The sequence below is a fragment of the Anopheles moucheti genome, chromosome 2 (assembly GCF_943734755.1).
Source record: "Anopheles moucheti chromosome 2, idAnoMoucSN_F20_07, whole genome shotgun sequence".
Classification (NCBI taxonomy): domain Eukaryota; kingdom Metazoa; phylum Arthropoda; class Insecta; order Diptera; family Culicidae; genus Anopheles; species Anopheles moucheti.
In genome coordinates this window covers 10,991,763-11,009,886 of record NC_069140.1, presented here as the reverse complement: position 1 = coordinate 11,009,886, position 18,124 = coordinate 10,991,763, and positions in this window count along the sequence as shown.

The following is an 18,124-nucleotide window of genomic DNA, read 5'->3' as shown; positions in this document are numbered from 1 at the left end:
GCGGACAAGATGGCGGACAAGATGGCAGACAAGATGGCGGACAAGATGGTGGCCAAGATGGCGGACAAGATGGCGGCCAAGATGGCGGACACAAGATGGCGGACAAGATGGCGGCCAAGATGGCGGACAAGATGGCGGACAAGATGGCGGCCAAGATGGCGGACAAGATGGCGGACACAAGATGGCGGACAAGATGGCGGACTCAAGATGGCGGACAAGATGGCGGACAAGGTGGCGGCCAAGATGGCGGACAAGATGGCGAACAAGATGGCGGACACAAGATGGCGGACAATATGGCGGACAAGATGGCGGCCAAGATGGCGGACACAAGATGGCGGACAATATGGCGGACAAGATGGCGGACAATATGGCGGACAAGATGGCGGCCAAGATGGCGGACAAGATGGCGGACAAGATGGCGGCCAAGATGGCGGACAAGATGGCGGACAAGATGGCGGACAATATGGCGGACAAGATGGCGGACAAGATGGCGGACACAAGATGGCGGACACAAGATGGCGGACACAAGATGGCGGACACAAGATGGCGGACAAGATGGCGGACACAAGATGGCGGACAAGATGGCGGACAAGATGGCGGACACAAGATGGCGGACAAGATGGCGGACAAGATGGCGGACACAAGATGGCGGCCAAGATGGCGGACAAGATGGCAGAAAAGATGGCGGTCAAGATGGTGGCCAAGATGGCGGACACAAGATGGCGGACAATATGGCGGACAAGATGGCGGCCAAGATGGCGGACAAGATGGCGGACAATATGGCGGACACAAGATGGCGGCCAAGATGGCGGACAAGATGGCGGACAAGATGGCAGCCAAAATGGCGGACAAGATGGCGGACAAGATGGCGGACAAGATGGCGGACAATATGGCGGACAAGATGGCGGCCAAGATGGCGGCCAAGAAGGCGGACACAAGATGGCGGACACAAGATGGCGGACAATATGGCGGACAAGATGGCGGCCAAGATGGCGGCCAAGATGGCGGACAAGATGGCGGACAAGATGGCGGCCAAGATGGCGGCCAAGAAGGCGGACACAAGATGGCGGACACAAGATGGCGGACAATATGGCGGACAAGATGGCGGCCAAGATGGCGGCCAAGATGGCGGACAAGATGGCGGACAAGATGGCGGACAAGATGGCGGACAAGATGGCGGACAAGATGGCGGCCAAGATGGCGAACAAGATGGCGGACACAAGATGGCGGCCAAGATGGCGGACAAGATGGCGGACACAAGATGGCGGCCAAGATGGCGGACAATATGGCGGACAAGATGGCGGACTCAAGATGGCGGACAATATGGCGGACAAGATGGCGGCCAAGATGGCGGCCAAGATGGCGGACAAGATGGCGGACACAAGATGGTGGCCAAGATGGCGGCCAAGATGGCGGACAAGATGGCGGACACAAGATGGCGGCCAAGATGGCGGACAATATGGCGGACAAGATGGCGGACTCAAGATGGCGGACAAGATGGCGGACACAAGATGGCGGACAAGATGGCGGCCAAGATGGCGGACAAGATGGCGGACACAAGATGGCGGACAAGATGGCGGCCAAGATGGCGGACACAAGATGGCGGACAAGATGGCGGACACAAGATGGCGGCCAAGATGGCGGACAATATGGCGGACAAGATGGCGGACACAAGATGGCGGACAAGATGGCGGACACAAGATGGCGGACAAGATGGCGGCCAAGATGGCGGACAAGATGGCGGACACAAGATGGCGGCCAAGATGGCGGACAATATGGCGGACAAGATGGCGGCCAAGATGGCGGACAAGATGGCGGACAAGATGGCGGACACAAGATGGCGGCCAAGATGGCGGACAAGATGGCGGACAAGATGGCAGCCAAAATGGCGGACAAGATGGCGGACAAGATGGCGGACAAGATGGCGGACAATATGGCGGACAAGATGGCGGCCAAGATGGCGGACAAGATGGCGGACAAGATGGCGGACACAAGATGGCGGACAATATGGCGGACAAGATGGCGGACAAGATGGCGGCCAAGATGGCGGACAAGATGGCGGACAAGATGGTGGACACAAGATGGCGGACAAGATGGCGGACAAGATGGCGGACAAGATGGCGGCCAAGATGGCGGCCAAGATGGCGGAAGAGATGGCAGACAAGATGGCGGACACAAGATGGCGGCCAAGATGGCGGACAAGATGGCGGACAATATGGCGGACAAGATGGCGGACAATATGGCGGACAAGATGGCGGACAAGATGGCGGACAAGATGGCGGACACAAGATGGCGGACAAGATGGCGGACAAGATGGCGGACAATATGGCGGACAAGATGGCGGCCAAGATGGCGGACAAGATGGCGGACACAAGATGGCGGCCAAGATGGCGGACAAGATGGCGGACAAGATGGCAGCCAAAATGGCGGACAAGATGGCGGACAAGATGGCGGACACAAGATGGCGGACAAGATGGCGAACAAGATGGCGGACAAGATGGCGGACACAAGCTGGCGGCCAAGATGGCGGACAAGATGGCAGACAAGATGGCGGACAAGATGGTGGCCAAGATGGCGGACACAAGATGGCGGACAAGATGGCGGACAAGATGGCGGACACAAGATGGCGGCCAAGATGGCGGACAAGATGGCGGACAAGATGGCAGACAAGATGGCGGACAAGATGGCGGACACAAGATGGCGGACAAGATGGCGGACACAAGATGGCGGACAAGATGGCGGACAAGATGGCGGACACAAGATGGCGGCCAAGATGGCGGCCAAGATGGCGGCCAAGAAGGCGGACACAAGATGGCGGACACAAGATGGCGGACAATATGGCGGACAAGATGGCGGCCAAGATGGCGGCCAAGATGGCGGACAAGATGGCGGACAAGATGGCGGACAAGATGGCGGACAAGATGGCGGACACAAGATGGCGGCCAAGATGGCGGACAAGATGGCGGACAAGATGGCAGACAAGATGGCGGACAAGATGGTGGCCAAGATGGCGGACAAGATGGCGGCCAAGATGGCGGACACAAGATGGCGGACAAGATGGCGGCCAAGATGGCGGACAAGATGGCGGACAAGATGGCGGCCAAGATGGCGGACAAGATGGCGGACAAGATGGCGGACACAAGATGGCGGACAATATGGCGGACAAGATGGCGGACAAGATGGCGGACAATATGGCGGACACAAGATGGCGGCCAAGATGGCGGACAAGATGGCGGACAAGATGGCGGACAAGATGGCGGACAAGATGGCGGACACAAGATGGCGGACAAGATGGCGGACAAGATGGCAGCCAAAATGGCGATCAAGATGGCGGCCAAGATGGCGGACCAAGATGGCGGACAAGATGGCGGACAAGATGGCGGACAAGATGGCGGACAAGATGGCGGACACAAGATGGTGGCCAAGATGGCGGACAAGATGGCGGCCAAGATGGCGGACAAGATGGCGGACACAAGATGGCGGACAAGATGGCGGCCAAGATGGCGGACACAAGATGGCGGACAAGATGGCGGCCAAGATGGCGGACAATATGGCGGACAAGATGGCGGCCAAGATGGCGGACAAGATGGCGGACAAGATGGCGGACAAGATGGCGGACACAAGATGGCGGCCAAGATGGCGGACAAGATGGCGGACAAGATGGCAGACAAGATGGCGGACAAGATGGTGGCCAAGATGGCGGACAAGATGGCGGCCAAGATGGCGGACAAGATGGCGGACAAGATGGCGGCCAAGATGGCGGACAAGATGGCGGACAAGATGGCGGCCAAGATGGCGGACAAGATGGCGGACAAGATGGCGGACACAAGATGGCGGACAATATGGCGGACAAGCTGGCGGACAAGATGGCGGACACAAGATGGCGGCCAAGATGGCGGACAAGGTGGCGGCCAAGATGGCGGCCAAGATGGCGGACAAGATGGCGGACCAAGATGGCGGACAAGATGGCGGACAAGATGGCGGACAAGATGGCGGACACAAGATGGTGGACAAGATGGCGGCCAAGATGGCGGACAAGATGGCGGACACAAGATGGCGGACAAGATGGCGGCCAAGATGGCGGACACAAGATGGCGGACAAGATGGCGGCCAAGATGGCGGACAAGATGGCGGACAAGATGGCGGCCAAGATGGCGGACAAGATGGCGGACAAGATGGCGGACCAGATGGGGGACACAAGATGGCGGCCAAGATGGCGGACAAGATGGCGGACAAGATGGCAGACAAGATGGCGGACAAGATGGTGGCCAAGATGGCGGACAAGATGGCGGCCAAGATGGCGGACACAAGATGGCGGACAAGATGGCGGCCAAGATGGCGGACAAGATGGCGGACAAGATGGCGGCCAAGATGGCGGACAAGATGGCGGACAAGATGGCAGACAAGATGGCGGACAAGATGGTGGCCAAGATGGCGGACAAGATGGCGGCCAAGATGGCGGACACAAGATGGCGGACAAGATGGCGGCCAAGATGGCGGACAAGATGGCGGACAAGATGGCGGCCAAGATGGCGGACAAGATGGCGGATAAGATGGCGGACACAAGATGGCGGACAATATGGCGGACAAGATGGCGGACAAGATGGCGGACAATATGGCGGACACAAGATGGCGGCCAAGATGGCGGACAAGATGGCGGACAAGATGGCGGACACAAGATGGCGGACAAGATGGCGGACAAGATGGCAGCCAAAATGGCGATCAAGATGGCGGCCAAGATGGCGGACCAAGATGGCGGACAAGATGGCGGACAAGATGGCGGACAAGATGGCGGACACAAGATGGAGGACACAAGATGGCGGACAATATGGCGGACAAGATGGCGGATACAAGATGGCGGCCAAGATGGCGGCCAAGATGGCGGCCAAGATGGCGGCCAAGATGGCGGACAAGATGGCGGACAAGATGGCGGCCAAGATGGCGGACAAGATGGCGGACAAGATGGCGGACAAGATGGCGGACAAGATGGCGGACACAAGATGGCGGACAAGATGGCGGACAAGATGGCGGACAAGATGGCGGACACAAGATGGTGGCCAAGATGGCGGCCAAGATTGCGGACACAAGATGGCGGACACAAGATGGCGGACAAGATGGCGGACAAGATGGCGGACAAGATGGCGGACACAAGATGGCGGACACAAGATGGCGGACAATATGGCGGACAAGATGGCGGACAAGATGGCGGCCAAGATGGCGGACACAAGATGGCGGACAAGATGGCGGACAAGATGGCGGCCAAGATGGCGGACAAGATGGCAGCCAAAATGGCGGCCAAGATGGCGGACAAGATGGCGGACAAGATGGCGGACAAGATGGCGGACACAAGATGGCGGACAATATGGCGGACAATATAGCGGACAAGATGGCGGACAAGATGGCGGCCAAGATGGCGGACAAGATGGCGAACAAGATGGCGGACAAGATGGCGGACAATATGGCGGACAAGATGGCGGCCAAGATGGCGGCCAAGATGGCGGCCAAGAAGGCGGACACAAGATGGCGGACACAAGATGGCGGACAATATGGCGGACAAGATGGCGGCCAAGATGGCGGACAAGATGGCGGACACAAGATGGCGGCCAAGATGGCGGACAATATGGCGGACAAGATGGCGGACTCAAGATGGCGGACAAGATGGCGGACACAAGATGGCGGACAAGATGGCGGCCAAGATGGCGGACAAGATGGCGGACACAAGATGGCGGACAAGATGGCGGCCAAGATGGCGGACACAAGATGGCGGACAAGATGGCGGCCAAGATGGCGGACAAGATGGCGGACAAGATGGCAGACAAGATGGCGGACAAGATGGTGGCCAAGATGGCGGACAAGATGGCGGCCAAGATGGCGGACACAAGATGGCGGACAAGATGGCGGCCAAGATGGCGGACAAGATGGCGGACAAGATGGCGGCCGAGATGGCGGACAAGATGGCGGACAAGATGGCGGACACAAGATGGCGGACAAGATGGCGGACACAAGATGGCGGACAAGATGGCGGACAAGGTGGCGGCCAAGATGGCGGACAAGATGGCGAACAAGATGGCGGACACAAGATGGCGGACAATATGGCGGACAAGATGGCGGCCAAGATGGCGGCCAAGATGGCGGCCAAGATGGCGGCCAAGATGGCGGCCAAGATGGCGGCCAAGATGGCGGCCAAGAAGGCGGACACAAGATGGCGGACACAAGATGGCGGACAAGATGGCGGACAAGATGGCGGACAAGATGGCGGCCAAGATGGCGGACAAGATGGCGGACAAGATGGCGGCCAAGATGGCGGACAAGATGGCGGACAAGATGGCGGACACAAGATGGCGGACAATATGGCGGACAAGCTGGCGGACAAGATGGCGGACAAGATGGCGGCCAAGATGGCGGACAAGATGGCGGACAAGATGGCGGCCAAGATGGCGGACACAAGATGGCGGACAAGATGGCGGACAAGATGGCGGACAAGATGGCGGACAAGATGGCGGACAAGATGGCGGCCAAGATGGCGGCCAAGATGGCGGCCAAGATGGCGGCCAAGATGGCGGCCAAGATGGCGGCCAAGATGGCGGCCAAGATGGCGGACAAGATGGTGGCCAAGATGGCGGACAATATGGCGGACAAGATGGCGGCCAAGATGGCGGCCAAGATGGCGGACAAGATGGCGGACACAAGATGGCGGACAAGATGGCGGACAAGATGGCGGACAAGATGGCGGCCAAGATGGCGGACAAGATGGCGGACAAGATGGCGGACAAGATGGCGGCCAAGATGGCGGACACAAGATGGCGGACAAGATGGCGGACAAGATGGCGGACAAGATGGCGGCCAAGATGGCGGACAAGATGGCGGACAAGATGGCGGACAATATGGCGGACAAGATGGCGGACAACATGGCGGACACAAGATGGCGGACACAAGATGGCGGACACAAGATGGCGGACAAGATGGCGGACACAAGATGGCGGACAAGATGGCGGACAAGATGGCGGACACAAGATGGCGGACAAGATGGCGGACAAGATGGCGGACACAAGATGGCGGCCAAGATGGCGGACAAGATGGCGGACAAGATGGCAGACAAGATGGCGGACAAGATGGTGGCCAAGATGGCGGACACAAGATGGCGAACAAGATGGCGGACAATATGGCGGACAAGATGGCGGCCAAGATGGCGGACAAGATGGCGGACAAGATGGCGGACACAAGATGGCGGCCAAGATGGCGGACAAGATGGCGGACAAGATGGCAGCCAAAATGGCGGACCAAGATGGCGGACAAGATGGCGGACAAGATGGCGGACAATATGGCGGACAAGATGGCGGCCAAGATGGCGGCCAAGATGGCGGACAAGATGGCGGACAAAAGATGGCGGCCAAGATGGCGGACAATATGGCGGACAAGATGGCGGACTCAAGATAGCGGACAAGATGGCGGACACAAGATGGCGGACAAGATGGCGGCCAAGATGGTGGACAAGATGGCGGACACAAGATGGCGGACAAGATGGCGGCCAAGATGGCGGACACAAGATGGCGGACAAGATGGCGGCCAAGATGGCGGACAAGATGGCGGACAAAATGGCGGCCAAGATGGCGGACAAGATGGCGGACAAGATGGCGAACAAGATGGCGGACAAGATGGCGGACACAAGATGGCGGACAATATGGCGGACAAGATGGCGGACAAGATGGCGGACAAGATGGCGGACAAGATGGCGGACACAAGATGGCGGACACAAGATGGCGGACACAAGATGGCGGACACAAGATGGCGGACAAGATGGCGGACACAAGATGGCGGACAAGATGGCGGACAAGATGGCGGACAAGATGGCGGACACAAGATGGTGGCCAAGATGGCGGCCAAGATTGCGGACACAAGATGGCGGACACAAGATGGCGGACAAGATGGCGGACAAGATGGCGGACAAGATGGCGGAGACAAGATGGCGGACACAAGATGGCGGACAAGATGGCGGACAAGATGGCGGACAAGATGGCGGACAAGATGGTGGCCAAGATGGCGGACAAGATGGCGGACACAAGATGGCGGACAAGATGGCGGACACAAGATGGCGGACAAGATGGCGGACAAGATGGCGGACACAAGATGGCGGACAAGATGGCGGACACAAGATGGCGGACAAGATGGCGGACAAGATGGCGGACACAAGATGGCGGACAAGATGGCGGCCAAGATGGCGGACAAGATGGCGGACAAGATGGCGGCCAAGATGGCGGACAAGATGGCGGACAAGATGGCAGACAAGATGGCGGACAAGATGGTGGCCAAGATGGCGGACAAGATGGCGGCCAAGATGGCGGACACAAGATGGCGGACAAGATGGCGGCCAAGATGGCGGACAAGATGGCGGACAAGATGGCGGCCAAGATGGCGGACAAGATGGCGGACAAGATGGCGGACACAAGATGGCGGACAATATGGCGGACAAGATGGCGGACAAGATGGCGGACAATATGGCGGACACAAGATGGCGGCCAAGATGGCGGACAAGATGGCGGACAAGATGGCGGACACAAGATGGCGGACAAGATGGCGGACAAGATGGCAGCCAAAATGGCGATCAAGATGGCGGCCAAGATGGCGGACCAAGATGGCGGACAAGATGGCGGACAAGATGGCGGACAAGATGGCGGACACAAGATGGAGGACACAAGATGGCGGACAATATGGCGGACAAGATGGCGGATACAAGATGGCGGCCAAGATGGCGGCCAAGATGGCGGCCAAGATGGCGGCCAAGATGGCGGACATGATGGCGGACAAGATGGCGGCCAAGATGGCGGACAAGATGGCGGACAAGATGGCGGACAAGATGGCGGACACAAGATGGCGGACAAGATGGCGGACAAGATGGCGGACAAGATGGCGGACACAAGATGGTGGCCAAGATGGCGGCCAAGATTGCGGACACAAGATGGCGGACACAAGATGGCGGACAAGATGGCGGACAAGATGGCGGACAAGATGGCGGACACAAGATGGCGGACACAAGATGGCGGACAATATGGCGGACAAGATGGCGGACAAGATGGCGGACAAGATGGCGGCCAAGATGGCGGACACAAGATGGCGGACAAGATGGCGGACAAGATGGCGGCCAAGATGGCGGACAAGATGGCAGCCAAAATGGCGGCCAAGATGGCGGACAAGATGGCGGACAAGATGGCGGACAAGATGGCGGACACAAGATGGCGGACAATATGGCGGACAATATAGCGGACAAGATGGCGGACAAGATGGCGGCCAAGATGGCGGACAAGATGGTGGCCAAGATGGCGGACAAGATGGCGGACACAAGATGGCGGACACAAGATGGCGGACAATATGGCGGACAAGATGGCGGACAAGATGGCGGACAAGATGGCGGCCAAGATGGCGGACAAGATGGCGGACACAAGATGGCGGACACAAGATGGCGGACAATATGGCGGACAAGATGGCGGACAAGATGGCGGACAAGATGGCGGCCAAGATGGCGGACACAAGATGGCGGACAAGATGGCGGACAAGATGGCGGACAATATGGCGGACAAGATGGCGGCCAAGATGGCGGCCAAGAAGGCGGACCCAAGATGGCGGACACAAGATGGCGGACAATATGGCGGACAAGATGGCGGACAAGATGGCGGACACAAGATGGCGGCCAAGATGGCGGACAATATGGCGGACAAGATGGCGGACTCAAGATGGCGGACAAGATGGCGGACACAAGATGGCGGACAAGATGGCGGCCAAGATGGCGGACAAGATGGCGGACACAAGATGGCGGACAAGATGGCGGCCAAGATGGCGGACACAAGATGGCGGACAAGATGGCGGCCAAGATGGCGGACAAGATGGCGGACAAGATGGCAGACAAGATGGCGGACAAGATGGTGGCCAAGATGGCGGACAAGATGGCGGCCAAGATGGCGGACACAAGATGGCGGACAAGATGGCGGCCAAGATGGCGGACAAGATGGCGGACAAGATGGCGGCCAAGATGGCGGACAAGATGGCGGACAAGATGGCGGACACAAGATGGCGGACAAGATGGCGGACACAAGATGGCGGACAAGATGGCGGACAAGGTGGCGGCCAAGATGGCGGACAAGATGGCGAACAAGATGGCGGACACAAGATGGCGGACAATATGGCGGACAAGATGGCGGCCAAGATGGCGGCCAAGATGGCGGCCAAGATGGCGGCCAAGATGGCGGCCAAGATGGCGGCCAAGATGGCGGCCAAGAAGGCGGACACAAGATGGCGGACACAAGATGGCGGACAAGATGGCGGACAAGATGGCGGACAAGATGGCGGCCAAGATGGCGGACAAGATGGCGGACAAGATGGCGGCCAAGATGGCGGACAAGATGGCGGACAAGATGGCGGACACAAGATGGCGGACAATATGGCGGACAAGCTGGCGGACAAGATGGCGGACAAGATGGCGGCCAAGATGGCGGACAAGATGGCGGACAAGATGGCGGCCAAGATGGCGGACAAGATGGCGGACACAAGATGGCGGACAAGATGGCGGACAAGATGGCGGACAAGATGGCGGACAAGATGGCGGACAAGATGTCGGCCAAGATGGCGGCCAAGATGGCGGCCAAGATGGCGGCCAAGATGGCGGCCAAGATGGCGGCCAAGATGGCGGACAAGATGGTGGCCAAGATGGCGGACAATATGGCGGACAAGATGGCGGCCAAGATGGCGGCCAAGATGGCGGACAAGATGGCGGACACAAGATGGCGGACAAGATGGCGGACAAGATGGCGGACAAGATGGCGGCCAAGATGGCGGACAAGATGGCGGACAAGATGGCGGACAAGATGGCGGCCAAGATGGCGGACACAAGATGGCGGACAAGATGGCGGACAAGATGGCGGACAAGATGGCGGCCAAGATGGCGGACAAGATGGCGGACAAGATGGCGGACAATATGGCGGACAAGATGGCGGACAACATGGCGGACACAAGATGGCGGACACAAGATGGCGGACACAAGATGGCGGACAAGATGGCGGACACAAGATGGCGGACAAGATGGCGGACAAGATGGCGGACACAAGATGGCGGACAAGATGGCGGACAAGATGGCGGACACAAGATGGCGGCCAAGATGGCGGACAAGATGGCGGACAAGATGGCAGACAAGATGGCGGACAAGATGGTGGCCAAGATGGCGGACACAAGATGGCGAACAAGATGGCGGACAATATGGCGGACAAGATGGCGGCCAAGATGGCGGACAAGATGGCGGACAAGATGGCGGACACAAGATGGCGGCCAAGATGGCGGACAAGATGGCGGACAAGATGGCAGCCAAAATGGCGGACAAGATGGCGGACAAGATGGCGGACAAGATGGCGGACAATATGGCGGACAAGATGGCGGCCAAGATGGCGGACAAGATGGCGGCCAAGATGGCGGACAAGATGGCGGACAAAAGATGGCGGCCAAGATGGCGGACAATATGGCGGACAAGATGGCGGACTCAAGATAGCGGACAAGATGGCGGACACAAGATGGCGGACAAGATGGCGGCCAAGATGGTGGACAAGATGGCGGACACAAGATGGCGGACAAGATGGCGGCCAAGATGGCGGACACAAGATGGCGGACAAGATGGCGGCCAAGATGGCGGACAAGATGGCGGACAAAATGGCGGCCAAGATGGCGGACAAGATGGCGGACAAGATGGCGAACAAGATGGCGGACAAGATGGCGGACACAAGATGGCGGACAATATGGCGGACAAGATGGCGGACAAGATGGCGGACAAGATGGCGGACAAGATGGCGGACACAAGATGGCGGACACAAGATGGCGGACACAAGATGGCGGACACAAGATGGCGGACAAGATGGCGGACACAAGATGGCGGACAAGATGGCGGACAAGATGGCGGACACAAGATGGCGGACAAGATGGCGGACACAAGATGGCGGACAAGATGGCGGACAAGATGGCGGACACAAGATGGCGGCCAAGATGGCGGACAAGATGGCGGACAAGATGGCGGACAAGATGGCAGCCAAAATGGCGGACAAGATGGTGGACAAGATGGCGGACAATATGGCGGACAAGATGGCGGCCAAGATGGCGGACAAGATGGCGGACAAGATGGCGGACACAAGATGGCGGACAAGATGGCGGACAAGATGGCGGACAAGATGGCGGACAAGATGGCGGACAAGATGGCGGACAAGATGGCGGACACAAGATGGCGGACAAGATGGCGGACAAGATGGCGGCCAAGATTGCGGCCAAGATGGCGGCCAAGATGGCGGAAGAGATGGCAGACAAGATGGCGGACACAAGATGGCGGCCAAGATGGCGGACAAGATGGCGGACAAGATGGCGGACAATATGGCGGACAAGATGGCGGACAATATGGCGGACAAGATGGCGGACAAGATGGCGGACAAGATGACGGACAAGATGGCGGACACAAGATGGCGGACAAGATGGCGGACAAGATGGCGGCCAAGATGGCGGACAAGATGGCGGACAAGATGGCGGACACAAGATGGCGGCCAAGATGGCGGACAAGATGGCGGACAAGATGGCAGCCAAAATGGCGGACAAGATGGCGGACAAGATGGCGGACACAAGATGGCGGACAAGATGGCGAACAAGATGGCGGACAAGATGGCGGACACAAGATGGCGGCCAAGATGGCGGACAAGATGGCGGACAAGATGGCAGACAAGATGGCGGACAAGATGGTGGCCAAGATGGCGGACACAAGATGGCGATCAAGATGGCGGACAAGATGGCGGACACAAGATGGCGGACAAGATGGCGGCCAAGATGGCGGACACAAGATGGCGGACAAGATGGCGGCCAAGATGGCGGCCAAGATGGCGGACAAGATGGCGGCCAAGATGGCGGACAAGATGGCGGACAAGATGGCGGACAAGATGGCGGACACAAGATGGCGGACAAGATGGCGGACAAGATGGCGGACAAGATGGCAGACAAGATGGCGGACAAGATGGTGGCCAAGATGGCGGACAAGATGGCGGCCAAGATGGCGGACACAAGATGGCGGACAAGATGGCGGCCAAGATGGCGGACAAGATGGCGGACAAGATGGCGGCCAAGATGGCGGACAAGATGGCGGACACAAGATGGCGGACAATATGGCGGACAAGATGGCGGACAAGATGGCGGACACAAGATGGCGGCCAAGATGGCGGACAATATGGCGGACAAGATGGCGGACTCAAGATGGCGGACAAGATGGCGGACACAAGATGGCGGACAAGATGGCGGCCAAGATGGCGGACAAGATGGCGGACACAAGATGGCGGCCAAGATGGCGGACAATATGGCGGACAAGATGGCGGACTCAAGATGGCGGACAAGATGGCGGACACAAGATGGCGGACAAGATGGCGGCCAAGATGGCGGACAAGATGGCGGACACAAGATGGCGGACAAGATGGCGGCCAAGATGGCGGACACAAGATGGCGGACAAGATGGCGGCCAAGATGGCGGACAAGATGGCGGACAAGATGGCAGACAAGATGGCGGACAAGATGGTGGCCAAGATGGCGGACAAGATGGCGGCCAAGATGGCGGACACAAGATGGCGGACAAGATGGCGGCCAAGATGGCGGACAAGATGGCGGACAAGATGGCGGCCAAGATGGCGGACAAGATGGCGGACAAGATGGCGGACACAAGATGGCGGACAAGATGGCGGACACAAGATGGCGGACAAGATGGCGGACAAGGTGGCGGCCAAGATGGCGAACAAGATGGCGGACACAAGATGGCGGACAATATGGCGGACAAGATGGCGGACAAGATGGCGGACAAGATGGCGGCCAAGATGGCGGCCAAGATGGCGGACAAGATGGCGGCCAAGATGGCGGACAAGATGGCGGACAAGATGGCGGACAAGATGGCGGACACAAGATGGCGGCCAAGATGGCGGACAAGATGGCGGACAAGATGGCAGACAAGATGGCGGACAAGATGGTGGCCAAGATGGCGGACACAAGATGGCGAACAAGATGGCGGACAATATGGCGGACAAGATGGCGGCCAAGATGGCGGACAAGATGGCGGACAAGATGGCGGACACAAGATGGCGGCCAAGATGGCGGACAAGATGGCGGACAAGATGGCAGCCAAAATGGCGGACAAGATGGCGGACAAGATGGCGGACAAGATGGCGGACAATATGGCGGACAAGATGGCGGCCAAGATGGCGGACAAGATGGCGGACAAAAGATGGCGGCCAAGATGGCGGACAATATGGCGGACAAGATGGCGGACTCAAGATAGCGGACAAGATGGCGGACACAAGATGGCGGACAAGATGGCGGCCAAGATGGTGGACAAGATGGCGGACACAAGATGGCGGACAAGATGGCGGCCAAGATGGCGGACACAAGATGGCGGACAAGATGGCGGCCAAGATGGCGGACAAGATGGCGGACAAGATGGCGGCCAAGATGGCGGACAAGATGGCGGACAAGATGGCGAACAAGATGGCGGACAAGATGGCGGACACAAGATGGCGGACAATATGGCGGACAAGATGGCGGACAAGATGGCGGACAAGATGGCGGACAAGATGGCGGACACAAGATGGCGGACACAAGATGGCGGACACAAGATGGCGGACAAGATGGCGGACACAAGATGGCGGACAAGATGGCGGACACAAGATGGCGGACACAAGATGGCGGACAAGATGGCGGACACAAGATGGCGGCCAAGATGGCGGACAAGATGGCGGACAAGATGGCGGCCAAGATGGCGGACACAAGATGGCGGACACAAGATGGCGGACAAGATGGCGGCCAAGATGGCGGACAAGATGGCGGACAAGATGGCGGCCAAGATGGCGGACAAGATGGCGGACAAGATGGCGGACACAAGATGGCGGACAAGATGGCGGACAAGATGGCGGACAATATGGCGGACAAGATGGCGGACAACATGGCGGACACAAGATGGCGGACACAAGATGGCGGACACAAGATGGCGGACAAGATGGCGGACACAAGATGGCGGAAAAGATGGCGGACAAGATGGCGGACACAAGATGGCGGACAAGATGGCGGACAAGATGGCGGACACAAGATGGCGGCCAAGATGGCGGACAAGATGGCGGACAAGATGGCAGACAAGATGGCGGACAAGATGGTGGCCAAGATGGCGGACACAAGATGGCGAACAAGATGGCGGACAAGATGGCGGACAAGATGGCGGCCAAGATGGCGGACAAGATGGCGGACAAGATGGCGGACACAAGATGGCGGCCAAGATGGCGGACAAGATGGCGGACAAGATGGCAGCCAAAATGGCGGACAAGATGGCGGACAAGATGGCGGACAAGATGGCGGACAATATGGCGGACAAGATGGCGGCCAAGATGGCGGCCAAGATGGCGGACAAGATGGCGGACAAAAGATGGCGGCCAAGATGGCGGACAATATGGCGGACAAGATGGCGGACTCAAGATAGCGGACAAGATGGCGGACACAAGATGGCGGACAAGATGGCGGCCAAGATGGTGGACAAGATGGCGGACACAAGATGGCGGACAAGATGGCGGCCAAGATGGCGGACACAAGATGGCGGACAAGATGGCGGCCAAGATGGCGGACAAGATGGCGGACAAGATGGCGGCCAAGATGGCGGACAAGATGGCGGACAAGATGGCGAACAAGATGGCGGACAAGATGGCGGACACAAGATGGCGGACAATATGGCGGACAAGATGGCGGACAAGATGGCGGACAAGATGGCGGCCAAGATGGCGGCCAAGATGGCGGACAAGATGGCGGCCAAGATGGCGGACAAGATGGCGGACAAGATGGCGGACAAGATGGCGGACACAAGATGGCGGCCAAGATGGCGGACAAGATGGCGGACAAGATGGCAGACAAGATGGCGGACAAGATGGTGGCCAAGATGGCGGACACAAGATGGCGAACAAGATGGCGGACAATATGGCGGACAAGATGGCGGCCAAGATGGCGGACAAGATGGCGGACAAGATGGCGGACACAAGATGGCGGCCAAGATGGCGGACAAGATGGCGGACAAGATGGCAGCCAAAATGGCGGACAAGATGGCGGACAAGATGGCGGACAAGATGGCGGACAATATGGCGGACAAGATGGCGGCCAAGATGGCGGCCAAGATGGCGGACAAGATGGCGGACAAAAGATGGCGGCCAAGATGGCGGACAATATGGCGGACAAGATGGCGGACTCAAGATAGCGGACAAGATGGCGGACACAAGATGGCGGACAAGATGGCGGCCAAGATGGTGGACAAGATGGCGGACACAAGATGGCGGACAAGTAGGCGGCCAAGATGGCGGACACAAGATGGCGGACAAGATGGCGGCCAAGATGGCGGACAAGATGGCGGACAAGATGGCGGCCAAGATGGCGGACAAGATGGCGGACAAGATGGCGAACAAGATGGCGGACAAGATGGCGGACACAAGATGGCGGACAATATGGCGGACAAGATGGCGGACAAGATGGCGGACAAGATGGCGGACAAGATGGCGGACACAAGATGGCGGACACAAGATGGCGGACACAAGATGGCGGACAAGATGGCGGACACAAGATGGCGGACAAGATGGCGGACAAGATGGCGGACACAAGATGGCGGACAAGATGGCGGACACAAGATGGCGGACAAGATGGCGGACAAGATGGCGGACACAAGATGGCGGCCAAGATGGCGGACAAGATGGCGGACAAGATGGCGGACAAGATGGCAGCCAAAATGGCGGACAAGATGGCGGACAAGATGGTGGACACAAGATGGCGGACAAGATGGCGGACAAGATGGCGGCCAAGATGGCGGCCAAGATGGCGGCCAAGATGGCGGAAGAGATGGCAGACAAGATGGCGGACACAAGATGGCGGCCAAGATGGCGGACAAGATGGCGGACAAGATGGCGGACAATATGGCGGACAAGATGGCGGACAATATGGCGGACAAGATGGCGGACAAGATGGCGGACAAGATGACGGACAAGATGGCGGACACAAGATGGCGGACAAGATGGCGGACAAGATGGCGGCCAAGATGGCGGACAAGATGGCGGACAAGATGGCGGACACAAGATGGCGGCCAAGATGGCGGACAAGATGGCGGACAAGATGGCAGCCAAAATGGCGGACAAGATGGCGGCCAAGATGGCGGACAAGATGGCGGACAAGATGGCGGACACAAGATGGCGGACAATATGGCGGACAAGATGGCGGACAAGATGGCGGACAAGATGGCGGACAAGATGGCGGACAAGATGGTGGACACAAGATGGCGGACAAGATGGCGGACAAGATGGCGGCCAAGATGGCGGCCAAGATGGCGGACAAGATGGCGGACACAAGATGGCGGCCAAGATGGCGGACAAGATGGCGGACAAGATGGCGGCCAAGATGGCGGACACAAGATGGCGGACACAAGATGGCGGACAAGATGGCGGCCAAGATGGCGGACAAGATGGCGGACAAGATGGCGGCCAAGATGGCGGACAAGATGGCGGACAAGATGGCGGACACAAGATGGCGGACAATATGGCGGACAAGATGGCGGACAAGATGGCGGACAATATGGCGGACACAAGATGGCGGCCAAGATGGCGGACAAGATGGCGGACAAGATGGCGGACACAAGATGGCGGACAAGATGGCGGACAAGATGGCAGCCAAAATGGCGATCAAGATGGCGGCCAAGATGGCGGACCAAGATGGCGGACAAGATGGCGGACAAGATGGCGGACACAAGATGGAGGACACAAGATGGCGGACAATATGGCGGACAAGATGGCGGATACAAGATGGCGGCCAAGATGGCGGCCAAGATGGCGGCCAAGATGGCGGACAAGATGGCGGACAAGATGGCGGCCAAGATGGCGGACAAGATGGCGGACAAGATGGCGGACAAGATGGCGGACAAGATGGCGGACACAAGATGGCGGACAAGATGGCGGACAAGGTGGCGGACACAAGATGGTGGCCAAGATGGCGGACAAGGTGGCGGCCAAGATTGCGGACACAAGATGGCGGACACAAGATGGCGGACAAGATGGCGGACAAGATG